Source organism: Panicum virgatum, unplaced genomic scaffold (genome assembly GCF_016808335.1).
Source record: "Panicum virgatum strain AP13 unplaced genomic scaffold, P.virgatum_v5 scaffold_199, whole genome shotgun sequence".
Classification (NCBI taxonomy): Eukaryota; Viridiplantae; Streptophyta; class Magnoliopsida; order Poales; family Poaceae; genus Panicum; species Panicum virgatum.
The window spans coordinates 485,885-498,650 of NW_024376263.1; the positions used below are offsets into that span (position 1 = coordinate 485,885).

The window sequence follows — 12,766 nt, forward strand, 5'->3', positions numbered from 1 at the left end:
CTCCGTCTTCTGTGGCGAGGCGAACGCATCCGGGCCGGCATACCTCCGTAACCTTGAAAGGCCCCTCCCAGCTGGGGGAGAGTTTGTGGAGCCCCGCTCGGTTCAGGATCCGCCTGAGGATGAGGTCGCCAGCCCGGAGCTCCCTACTGTGCACGAACCGTTGATGATAGCGCCGGAGCGCCTGGTTGTAACGTGCATTTCGGATTGCTGCTCGCCACCTTTGCTCGTCAACGAAGTCCACGTCATCGCACCGCAGCTGCTCCTGCATGGATTCGTCAAAGGCCTGGACCCGTGGGGAGCCCAGGTGAATTTCTGGGGGAAGGCATGCTTTGGCCCCGTAGACCAGGAAGAACGGAGTCTCCCGGTAGCTCGGCTGGGTGTGGTCCGGTTGCCCCATAGTACACTCGGAAGCTCGTCAACCCATTTGGCTCCATGCTTTTTCAAGCAGTTGTAGGTGCGGGTCTTGAGTCCCCTGAGGATCTCTGCATTCGCTCTCTCAACCTGTCCATTGCTGCGGGGATGTGCCACGGACGCAAAGCATAGCTGGATGCCGATGTCCTCACAGTACTCTTGGAAGAGTCTGCTTTTGAATTTGGTCCCGTTGTCCGCGATGATGCGGTTTGGGATGCCAAATCTGCACACAATGGACCTGAGGAATGCGACTGCTGATTTCTTAGTAATATTCACCACAGGAGTAACTTCCGGCCACTTGGTGAACTTGTCGATGGCGACATAGAGGAACCGGTACCCGCCGACAGCCCGGGGGAAAGGCCCCAGGATATCCACACCCCACACAGCGAATGGCCATGAGGGTGGAATCATCTGCAGGGCTTGAGCTGGGGTGTGTATTTGCTTTGCATGGAACTGGCATGCTTTGCAGGACCTTACCAGCTCAGCCGCATCCTGGAGTGCTGTTGGCCAGTAGAAGCCATGCCGAAAGGCCTTGCCAACAAGCGTGCGAGAGGAGGAATGACTTCCGCACTCGCCTCCATGGATCTCCGCGAGCAGTTCGTGGCCCTCTCCCTGGGAAATGCATCGCATGAGGATTCCGTTGGCGCCACGGTGGTAGAGATCCCCTTCTACCACCGCGTAGCGTTTAGCCAATCGGACTATGCGCTCAGCGGACACATCGTCATCAGGGAGGATGTTATCCTTCAGGTAGCCCCGGATCTCGGAGATCCATGCATCGAGAGCTCCCAAAGCAGGTAGGAGTGGCTCCGTGAGGTCACCAGGTTCCTCATCAGAACACACAGCCCCGGTTGGGCACCATAGGTGGAATGCTGCCGGGACCGCTAGCTTCGAGGTGCCAGCTTGGTCCCCCTCACCCGGCTCGGCAGGCTGGGCGGTAGGTTTCAGCAGCCGTCTTTCAAAGACACCCTCGGGCACAGATGCCCAGGTAGATGCTCTCACAGAGAGATCATCTGCTGCTGAGTTGTGCTCGCGGGGAACGTGTTGCAGTTCCAAGGCGTCGAAGTCCTTCTCGAGCTTCCTCACGTGAATGAGGTATGCCGCGAGCTTGGGATTGTTGCAGTTGCAATCCCCTCGGACCTGCTTGATGATCAGCTGGGAGTCCCCCTTCACCAGAAGCTGCCGGACCCCCAATGAGAGGGCTTGCGTCAGGCCGAAGATCAGAGCCTCGTATTCCGCCATGTTGTTAGTGGCCTTGAACTCAAGGTGCACCATGTACTTCAGCTGATCTCCGTTTGGGTCGATGAGGACCACACCAGCCCCGGACCACTTCTCGCGGGCGGACCCATCAAAGAAGAGTGTCCAGTGAGGCTCGGTGAAGACTGGTGTCCTGATTTCCGGCTCCGGGGGTCCAGCATTTATGACCGGACCCCCAGGGTTGCTTGGGGAAGGAGTCCACTCCGCTATGAAATCAGCCAGGATCTGGCTCTTGACCGCGTGGCGTGGCTGGAAGTCCAGTTGGAATTCTGCCAGCTCTGCTGCCCACTTGGCGATATTGCCTGTGGCGTTGGAGTTGTGTAGGATCGCTCTTAATGGGTAAGAGGTCACTACAACAACTCGGTGTGCTTGAAAGTAGTGGCGCAGTTTCCTGGACGCAATAAGTATTGCATAGATAAGCTTATGCGTCTCAAGATACCTGGCCTTTGCCTCGTGGAGGACTTCACTGACGTAGTAGACTGGCTTTTGGACGGTCCGGACCCTAGTTCCTGGGTCCGGCTCGCCCTTGTCCATCACATCCGTCCCTTGGGCCCCCAGTGGTTCTGGGTTCCCACTGGGATGAGGCTCCTCCGGACCTGCCTGTGCAGGGCCCGGACCTTCAAGCTGGGGTGAGGCTGACGGGCCCCCGTGTCCGGGGTCCGGCTCACCATCCTTGGCCAAGGAGTCCTTGGTGCTCCCCTGGGGAGTTTGCTCCATCCTTTCGGCGACCAGCACCATGCTGACCGCCTCCGCAGATGCAGCAAGATACAGAAACAACGGCTCACCGAGTTCTGGAGCCACCAGTACTGGCAGCGAGGTGAGGCGCTGCTTCAGCTCCTGGAAAGCTTGTTCAGCCTCTTCGGTCCATGAAAATGGACCGGACCTCCTCAACAGCTTGAAGAAGGGAAGGGCCCTCTCAGCCAGCCTCGATATGAAGCGGCTAAGAGCAGCGAGAGATCCAGTAAGCTTCTGGACGTCCTTGATACAGCCAGGAGGCCTCATTGCTTCGATCGCCTTGATCTTGGCTGGGTTTGCCTCAATGCCTCGATGTGAGACCAGGAAACCTAGCAGCTTCCCTGCTGAGACGCCGAAGATGCACTTCTCTGGGTTCAGCTTGGTGCGCGTGGCGCGAAGACGGTCGAAGACGAGGGACAGGTCCTCCACTAGTGTTGACCCTACCTTAGTCTTGACCACAATGTCATTGACATAAACCTCAACAATATTTCTAATTAGATTACAGAAGGTTTTGTTCATAGCTCGTACAAACGTGGGTAAGGCATTCCTTAGACCATACGGCATGACAATGTAGCAATAAAGCCCATCTACTGTTACAAAGGCAGTATGCTTCCTATCCTCTCTAGACATCTGAATCTGGTGGAAACCAGAGTATGCATCTAGGAAAGACAAAAGTTCCCACCCGGAGGTGGAGTCCACGATCTGATCGATACGCGGAAGAGGATAGGGGTCTCTTGGACATGCCTTGTTGAGGCTGGTGTAGTCGATGCACATCCGGAGCTTCCCGTTGGCCTTTGGGACGACGACCGGATTGGCCAACCACTCGGGATGGTGGACCTCCTCGATGAAGCCGGCGTGTAGGAGCTTGTGGACTTCTTCGCGGATGAAGTTCTGCCGCTCCACGGACTGCTTCCGAGGCTTCTGGCGCACCGGCGTGGCGTCAGGGTAGATCCTCAGATTGTGCTCGATCACTTCCCTGGGGATCCCGGGCATCTGTGACGGTTCCCAGGCGAACACGTCGACATTTGCCCGGAGGAAAGCGATGAGCGCGTCTTCCTATTTCTCCTCCAGGTTTCCCGCGATGCGGGTGGTCCTGGTGGAGTCTGTTCCAATCTGTACCGACTTCACGAGAACTTGGTCCGGGTCAGATGGTTGGACCTTGGGAGCCTTTGCAGGCACCCTGGGTTGCGAGGTGGACGGATCCTCCTCGGAGCGTGCAGCCTCTGCCGCCAGAGTATGCAGTCTCTCAACTGCAGCGACGGCAGCGGTGCGGTCACCCTGCACGGTGAGGACTCCGGCAGGGGAAGGCATCTTCAGGACCAAATACCCGTAGTGGGCAATGGCCATGAAGCGGTAGAGTGCCGGTCGGCCAATGATGGCGTTGAACGGGAGGTTCACCTCCGCAACATCGAACATGACGCTCTCTGTGCGGAAGTTCTCCTCGGTCCCGAACGTGACCGGCAATGTGATGCTCCCCAGGGGGAACACCAGGTGTGGGCCCACTCCGGAGAATGGGCGAGAGGGAGTCAGCTTGGACTCTGGGATCTGCACTGGGCATGAACCTCCGCTTCCACCTTGCGGGCGAGGGCGTTTGCCGTGTGTATTCTGGCCCCCAGCCGCTGCAGCCGCAGCCGGCGCCGCTGTTGGCGCTGCTGCTGCAACGACTGGTCCGCCGGAATGCGGCTCCCCGCGACCCCGGTTCTTCTTCTTCTTCTTGCCACCGCCCTGAGCGGTAGCACTGGAGCCACCAGCTTTGGTGTCTCCATCTTGGGGGGCTGAGTGCCATGCACGGCCCTCAGCGGCCCTGGCACACTTGTCTGCCAGGGAGAAAAGCGTAGTGACGCTTTCCACCTCGTGCGTCGCCAGCTTCTCGAGCATCTTCTCATCACGCACCCCCTATCGGAAAGCAGTAATAATAGATGCATCCGAGATACGAGGAATGGTACCCCGTACCTTGGTGAAGCGTGAGATGAAAGCCCGAAGCGTTTCCCCGGGTTTTTGCCTCACGGCGTGCAGGTGTGCCTCCACACCATGCTGCTGGTAGGCGCTGGCGAAGTTCGCTGTGAACCTCGCACAGAGCTCTTCCCAGGACTGGATCGTCCCGGGTGTGAGATTCATGAGCCAGGTCTGGGCTGGCCCAGACAAGGCTACATGAAAGTAGCTTGCCATGACGGCGCCGTTGCCACCAGCCGCTGTGATGGTGGTAACGTACACCTGCAGGAATTCCGACGGGTTAGTAGTACCGTCGTACTTTTCCGGCAGGTGGGGGCGGAACTTGGGTGGCCACGCCACGGCGCGGAGGTGCTCCGCAAGCGCAGCACAGCCCACCCCGGCCACCGGTGCGCCCGACTGAATCCGGGCGTTCACCGGAGGCCTGGGTGTCGCCGCGTCCAGATCAGCATTGAGGTTGCGTCCCTCAAAGTTGAGGCGGCGCTCTCGCGCCCTCTCGACAGCGATGCGGGCATCCTCCCCCGCGCGCCGGCGGTTGAGCTCCGCCCGCAAGTCTTCTGTTCGTGCACCCATCACGGTACGGGAGCGCACAGATGCCGATGCACCGCCCTGACGCTGGTGGTAAGGTACCACCGCGTTGCCAGGCGGAGGTCGTTGCCCAGTCTTTGCAGAACTGGGGGAGGCCTGAGCCAGATGGAGGAGACGATCGACGTTGTCCCGCCACTGCCTCAGGGCGTCTGGCGAGGCTGCCTCAGCCGGGGGGTTGCGAAGCAACTCCCTAGCCGCTGCCAGCGCTTCGCCGCTCGCAGCCTGTGAGGGGACCCTTGACGGGCGCCCTGACTCTTGCCGGCGGGCGGCACGCGCCACCGCCAACGGTGCCTGCTCCACAGGCACAGTTGCCCCTGGAGCAGGAACGCGAGAGGCATGTGGCGTGGAGGACGCCACCCCCTCCGTCATCTCCACGTCGTCTACGCGAACCATGGGGACGAAGAAGATGATGGAATGCGACCAGCTGGTCTCCCCTACCTGGCGCGCCAAATGTCGTGGTGCTGCAAACCACAGCCGGGTGGCGGAAGGCACCCGCCCTAGCCCAGAGGGTGTGTACTCGGGGGTTAGCTAGTCTTAGATCAATCTTCCTCAAGAACTCGATGAACACAACGGGATTTAGAGTGGTTCGGGCCGCCGGAGCGTAATACCCTACGTCCACTGTGTGTTGTATTGCCTTCCCACGAGAGTGAGAAGGTGCGAGAGTTTTTGCCTGTCTGGATTGTGGAGATTCCCCTGTGCACAGCGGGCACCTCCCTTTTATATCTCAAGGGGGCGCGTACACGGCCGTTGGATCCCCGACAGGTGGGTCCAACGATGCGATATAAAATAACGGGGTGTTCATACATTATGGCGTTGCAGGCGAAGGAGATCTCTCTCTTGGATTCGCCCGCCTGCTCCCGGAGCCCTCCGTCCATCATGTCTTGGCGCTGTCTTGTCGAGACGGAGCCCGACGCAGCTAGTAACATCGCCTATTACGTAGCTGAGCGGCTGTGTAGGGAGCGGCGTAGGTGGCATGATGGAAAAGTGCCGAGCCGTCGTATCCATTTAACGCGGCAGACGGGCTCTGCGCGGGCGCGGCTCAGGCGGCTCCACTGTGCTCCTTGGTAATACGCGGTGTGCAGCGGGGCCTGACAAAAGGCTGTCTTGTGTACCGCGGCGGCAGAGCACGCCTTGTCCATCGCATTAAATGCGGTAGGTGGGCGAGTCTTCCTGCGGAAGACTCGCGCACAACCCCACGTATCCGGGACACGCGGTGGCTCCGGACCCCTACACGGTGAGGGGCGCCCGGACGGGCGCAGGAGGTCCCGGACCCCTATGGGGGTCCGAGGCCTCGGCGGTCAGCTCGGAGCTTCCCTTTTGTGTAGACACATGGCGTCACCGGACCCATCCTCAGGCGGGGAACGGTCCGGGGCCGTTGGCCTGGTGAGGGAAAAACCTGGCCTGTGGGGCCTGGCTACTCCATCTTTCCCGCGCAGCTACGGGTAACTACGCGGGTCCTGCCTTGCTGCAGTAAGAGTGGGTATCCCTGTTACAGGGTACCGACAGCTGCAGAGTTTGATAATGCAAACTGCGTGTGCCCAGATTTTAATTATTTTTCCTTTCATCACCTGGCAGAACATTGAATACCAAAGTCATTGTTTACACGGAAATCAATCAAAGGCATAGGGCATGTATCACAAGCATATAGATGGAACAAGACATATTTATCAGACAAAATATAGTACAATGAACCATTATTTTCTCTCTTGAGTTAGATTAGCAAAGTATATTGATCCGAACATATGATCTCATATATAAGGCATTAGGCAATTAAACGATCCAGGATTTGGCCTAGTACCAAATATTTGGTTGGCTAGTCCAGCCTCTACAAATTTTGGATGTACACATGAAATCATTAGGCTCAATCAGATCGACTAAGAGCTACAGCCACGTTGAACAGGTAGGTGATGCAGAAAGTTGGGATCGAAAATCAAATAAATCACTCACAAAATCAAACAACTGGATTGGATTTGTCTGTATTATACCTGGAATTCCACCACCGTACACAGCTGCACTTGCCGATCCGGTGATGTGAACTCGTTCCCACCTCCAGAAACCTCGTAGCAGCTTGCTCGATGCTGTTGCCGTTGGATCCCCCACAGCTGCCAGCTCCATGCCGTCACCGCTGGCTGATTCCCCGCATCCGCATGCTGAACAATGCTGCCGCCGCCGCAACCGAGGCCACTTCTGAACAATAGAGGTGCTGTGAGTTTTGAGTCTTAGAATCTCACCACAAGTAAACCTTGCAGCTGCAAGACCTTCAGAGAACAGACCCCACCATACATCCTGCCAGCTTGCTTTTGTTCTTTGAGTAACTTCTTCAAAATTCTTGACCTGTGCAGCCGCTCAACTCCAGCAGTTCCTCCCTGAAAGGTACAACATCTACAAATGAAATGCTAAAACAGCATGCAATTGCACATAACAGCATAAATTCAACTCTGTTTAGCATTTAAGTATCGCTACTACACCTTTTTTATAAGGTGTCCCCAATACTGCATCTTAAGCACATCAAGAACAAGATAGGGATTCATAAGTGAAGAAGGCACATAATTTATCTGAGGAACATACAAACATCGCGATGACCTATATGCTGCAAACAACAACACTAGTGTAGTAGCATGGAGGTGCAACAAGGTTACATGCAGTTCTTATTCCACTAAAAACAAAACTACTGTTACAAGATCAATGTGCCGGCACTACTGATTGTGATGGCATAAAAACTACAAATGGCATCTAAAAACCAGGCCCTATGTAAAATGCAAGAATGGGATCATCTTGTTTTGTGGTTTCGCTCAATAAATCCTTTCATAGCAAACTAGCTCACAGCTAATATACATCTAGAACAACTCTTGTAAAAATTACCTAGACTTGATTGTGATACATTAGACACAAATGGATAGGGTGGGACAAGACACGCAAAAGGATAGGGTGGGACAGTGGGGACAATTTTGTCCCACATCTGTGAACTAAATGGCAGAAGGCAGATATCTTGTCGAAATGTGTGTTACCATTTATGAACATCCAAATAAAAAGATGAACTGCAAGAAAACTTACAGGAAGAATGATTGGGTCATATTTTGAATCGAAGGCACTCAGTCTAAAAATTTTTGAAATTGAAGTGCCAAGCCAATATATGTGGTAAAGAGGACACATATTTAAGAATTCCACTGACAATTAAAAAAAAAATTGATGCACATATGACCTTCTAGTTGAGTGGTCCCATGGCGAACCACGCTGAACGTCTTCAGTGTGTGACAGCAGCGAATCTGCACATACACAGATATTAGTACATGAAAAGTAGATGGAAGGAGGTAGAGTTTTACTACCCACGCAAGTTTGAGTAAAATCTGGGAATGAACTAAAGGTATCTTGCCTTTAGGTCAATTGTGCAGCGTATTATTATGCGTAAAACATATATCTAATCTAGCAATAACTATAACCTGGGAATAAATTTCAATATTCGTGCTATCCACTGATCACTGCATAAACTGAAATGTAGGGAATCAAAATACATCTTAATAAAGGCACAAAAGGAGTCGACGGAAGCAGTGAATGGCATACAATGACGCACCGGAAGGCTCCATCCACGCAGGGTCTCTACAGGGTGGCCGGAGGCGGGTGAGTCGAGGACGCTGTGCGGCAGGAGGAGACTAGTACCAGGACAGCAGGAGGACGGGAATCAGCACCCGGCGCAGATGTCTGCAGCTCGCCGTCACGGCGTGGGAGTAGCCGGGGCGAGCAACTGGACGGCGCCGCGCCCAGACCATCCGTGTGCCGCCCTGCTCCTTGCGCCCGCGTGCCATGCGCTGCTCGCTGCCCCCCGCGCGCTAGGCCGCCTGGACCTGCTTCGCGCCGCCCGCGGCTGGCCCTCGCCACGCCGCTGCGCAGCTCGTGGAGGGGGACGTCCTCGTCGGGGCGGTACGGGAGCCCGCCGCCCGCTGGCCGCACGCCGCTGCTCCGCCGCCACCAACGCCGCCGCTTCGTGCACCTGCTCGGCGCAGCCGCCGCTGCTCCGCCCGCCGCCACGTCCCCCTGCGCCGCCGCGGATGAAGGAGACGGAGGGCCCGCCGCCGCTGCTCCCCGCAGTGGGAGGCGAGAAGCGATGGTGGGGGCGCAGGTCGCGGATGCCGAGATGCGCCGCCAGCCGCCGTGGACGAAGGGAAGGGAGGGCCCGCCGCCGCTACTGCTCCCCGCGGTGGGAGGCGGGAAGCGGTGGTAGGGGCGTAGGTCGAGGAAGCGCGCGGGTCGCAGATGCCGAGATTCGCCGGGATGAGGGAGTTGGGGCGCGTGTGGGGGGTGAAGGAGCGGCAACGGCCGCCGAGATGGCACGAGGGTCGCCGACGGGATTGGGGGTGCTGGGAGAGGAGGGAGCGGCGACGGCGAGGGAGTTGCTGCGGCCCGGGGGGAGCTGGGTGTCGGGGCCGTGGGTGGTTGTGTGGGTGGTGGGGGCGAGTCAAACTGGGCCGCGCGGACCGGATGCAGATGGAAAAATGGGTGCGGAAGGAGGCTCGGGTATGGAATAGTTATTCCATACCCAGGGTCCGTCTAGGCATCGTCCGAGCACGAATAGTTTTATATGATAAGATGAATTAGAATACACCATCTGTAGTCATGTTTAATTTGGAGGTAGACACGTTTTATTTCGTCTCTATACAAATCTAGGCATGTTTTCATAAACCGTGTTAGGAGCGTCTTCGTATGGACCGTGTCAGGCTTTATGAAAACGAATTCTTTAAGCGTGCATATAAAAGAAAAAGACGTTTCGTAGACACGTTTGATTCATGTGAACAAATATTGATACGTTTTTACAAACACATCTACAAAATGTGTTTATTGGTTTAGTTACACAATATAGTAGCACTTTATCACATGTTAATCAAGGTAGAGACAATCACGTAGATACATTTATTGGCATGTTTACCGATATAGTAACGTTTTCTAGTGACATCTTGATGCGCATTTTACATGCTGAACAAAGTGCTTTCATGGGCACATATTTATTTCGTGTGTATTAGACAAGTTATATAGTAATGACTGATTCATTGCATCACAACACATATAAAGGTGCTTTCATAGATATTCATTGCATAACCATATATTATATACTGTGTTCATAAAATTAATTCTTGTGTCCAGAAAATAATAAATGACCAATAAATCCATTGATTCAAGTTCAAGGCAAATGTGTTCACAAAGAATCATGTACAAATTGGCAATATCTTACAAATACTTCTAAAATATTTCTCCAACAACTAAAAGCTATATTTCTTTGCCCCTTCTTTCCCCTCTATCCACTCGGTGCTTGGTTCTTCTCAAAGTTATCCTGAAATTAGGAAGACCAAAGTAACAAAACATGCCTAATAGTTCAGTTCAGTTCACCTTGCTATCATATCATTACTAAGCCTAATAGTAATCTCTATTTGGTTCCCGGAGCATTATGGCTACTAACAAAACAGAGTAAAAATGCTACGTACTTGGACGGAGGGCTCACTAACCTTTGCTGGGCACAGGATCCCGTAGCCTTGGCAAAAGCTTATTTGGAGACCAGTCCTGCAATTTGACTAATGAGAGCTCCATTAATCATTTGCAAGAGCATAAACCTACAAATGTAGAAAATCTGAAAGCCATTTGAGATATTGAGAGAGAAGCTCTTAATTGTCCGACAACTTCTAGAAAACTTAATAATGTAATTCAGAGACTCGTTGCAGGTGTATGCTAAATACAGCAAAGGGCAGCAAATAGCTTTTTTCGTTCTGGAGGAAACACAATGTTAAATATCAGATTCACAGTTCCATAAAAATTCGTAGATTCATTCATAGTAATTATTTCTACAAAAAAAAGTTGTAGTCTCTATTCAAAACTTTCAAAGCTAAGACCAAAAAGGTTCCGTAATTAGCAGTTAAGAAAGTTCATTTTGAAAGTAGGCTGGATAAAATAGATTAAGGTGAAATCTGAATACAACTACAACAATAATACAATAAATTGAATCAGTATTCATCAATAAGAAATGTTGTCCTATATTCAGTAAGAAGCTTTTCATTGTAACAAGACCTGGAACACTTAATATTTATTCATAGAGACTTTGGAAATAACAAATACTTATATTCTTGTAAAATACTTGAAAAAGAGGCAATATTCTGATCACTCAAAAGAATAGAGAAAAGGGATTCTGTATCTTACCATGACATGGCAGTGCGCAATGTAGCACCAAGAGGCTTCCCTTTGCAAGAACTGAACTTTGATTTCTTCCGAGTTAAGTTCGTCTTTCACACATTTGTCCTATAGAAAGACAAACATTAGTAAGCCACGTAGGAATATAATCAGTTTGCTTCACATACAACCTACGTTACACGGATACTTGCTGGAAGACGCGTATCGCGTATCGGATACGTATCGGATACGGATACGTGTCCGATACGCCTCGGATACGTATCCGAGGAGTATCCGATTTTTATTATTTTCACGAAATTCGGATACGTGGGCTGATACGTATCGGTTTGGTGGACACGGCGTATCAGCGTTCGTGGATAGGGCCCAGCCCAACAAGAAGTTGCATATCCCCGTCGCCCTAGCCACGATGCTGGCTCTCCCCCGCATTCCCGCACGCCCGCACCGCGCCGCATCCCGCGCGGTGACGCCGCGACATCCGCTCGCCGCCTGCCGGCCACCGGCGACGAGCCTCCGCTCGCCGGCGACGAGCACCCGCCCCTGCTCGCCGGCGACGAGCAACGTCCCTGCTCGCCAGTGGACTTTCCGCGCCCCTGCGACGTGGATCCAGCTCCTCCGGTGAGTTAATCCCCTTCCCCATTCTCGATCTCCTCTTCTTCTTCAGTTCGTAGCCGGTTGCTGCTCGATTTCTTTGCTCCCCACTTCGTCTTCCTCTCCCCATTCTCGATCTATTCTATTTCAGCAGAGTTAGTGAGTTCTTGTTGCTTGATTTCTTTGGTCCCCTCTTCCTCTTCCTCTAGCTGCTGCGCGCCGCCGCCTCCCGCTGGCCGCCGGAGCTCTACGCGTCGGTCGCCGCCTCCCGCTGGCCGCCGGAGCCCAGCGCGTCGGCCGCCAGAGCCTAGCGCCAGCAGCTGGAGCTCGCGCGGACGCAGCACGAGCGCCGGCAGCGAGTCAGCGAAGGGCCGGCGTCCGGCGAGGTCCATAGCATTCACTCTCCCTCTCACTTCTCCTCTTTGCTTCTAGATTCAATCCTTGCAAGAGTTGAGTTGAGAGAAGGGATATGAGTGAGGCAAACTTCGATTCATAGCTTGAGCACTTGATCCCTCCATCTAGCCGACTTGATTTGCATTCGTTACTCTTGCGTTCTTGGAACCCTAGGCGGCTAGGTGTTCTTTAGGATAGCCTGTGTTGCTCAATTTGTGAGGGCATCCCGAAGTGTTTGTATTTATCCTGTGATTCTAGTGAAGAAGCTCAAGAGACCTAAGTGGTTTCCTTGAGAGAGGCAAGGAGGTGAAAGAGACTCCGACCTTAGTGGTCACCTCAACAATGAGGACGTAGGCTCTCCTTTGTGGAGTATTCGAACCTCGGGATAAATTCTTTGTCCCGTGTGCTTCGTGTTGTTTGTGATTACTTGTGTTTTCACGGCTTCGCCCGTGTTCCTCCTCTCCCAACCTTTTTCCTAGGTTTGGTGGGCCGATCTACAAATTGGAGGTGCCACAAGCTCAAGGGAGGGTAGCAAAGTCATCACCATCATTTGCTTAAGAGTTCGTAGCTTCTCCTGTCTGATCGGTAGTACCGGCGGTTTGCATCAGTACTTCCGGTAGTTATCAGTAGTACCGGTCGAAACCCGGTAGTACTGGTTACTTTTCTGACTTCCACA

At 53.5% G+C, this 12,766-nt stretch overlaps 2 long non-coding RNA genes across 4 annotated transcripts; both read right to left on the reverse strand.

Moving 5' to 3' along the window:
* Positions 1 to 7,046: 7,046 nt before the first annotated feature.
* LOC120693900 lies at positions 7,047 to 8,818 on the reverse strand. 3 transcript variants are annotated; one of them, XR_005683214.1, is made up of 4 exons: positions 8,510 to 8,815; positions 8,141 to 8,204; positions 7,217 to 7,304; positions 7,047 to 7,125 (listed from the first exon to the last, which is right to left on the reverse strand). It is a non-coding gene; the product is annotated as an uncharacterized LOC120693900 (long non-coding RNA). The 3 variants fall into 3 exon arrangements; XR_005683215.1 differs by having other exon boundaries at positions 7,101 to 7,125; positions 7,212 to 7,304; positions 8,510 to 8,818; XR_005683213.1 differs by lacking the exon at positions 7,047 to 7,125 and having other exon boundaries at positions 7,150 to 7,304; positions 8,510 to 8,802.
* Positions 8,819 to 10,017: 1,199 nt separating this feature from the next.
* LOC120693901 lies at positions 10,018 to 12,082 on the reverse strand. The gene is made up of 3 exons (XR_005683216.1): positions 11,119 to 12,082; positions 10,434 to 10,499; positions 10,018 to 10,261 (listed from the first exon to the last, which is right to left on the reverse strand). It is a non-coding gene; the product is annotated as an uncharacterized LOC120693901 (long non-coding RNA).
* Positions 12,083 to 12,766: the final 684 nt, after the last annotated feature.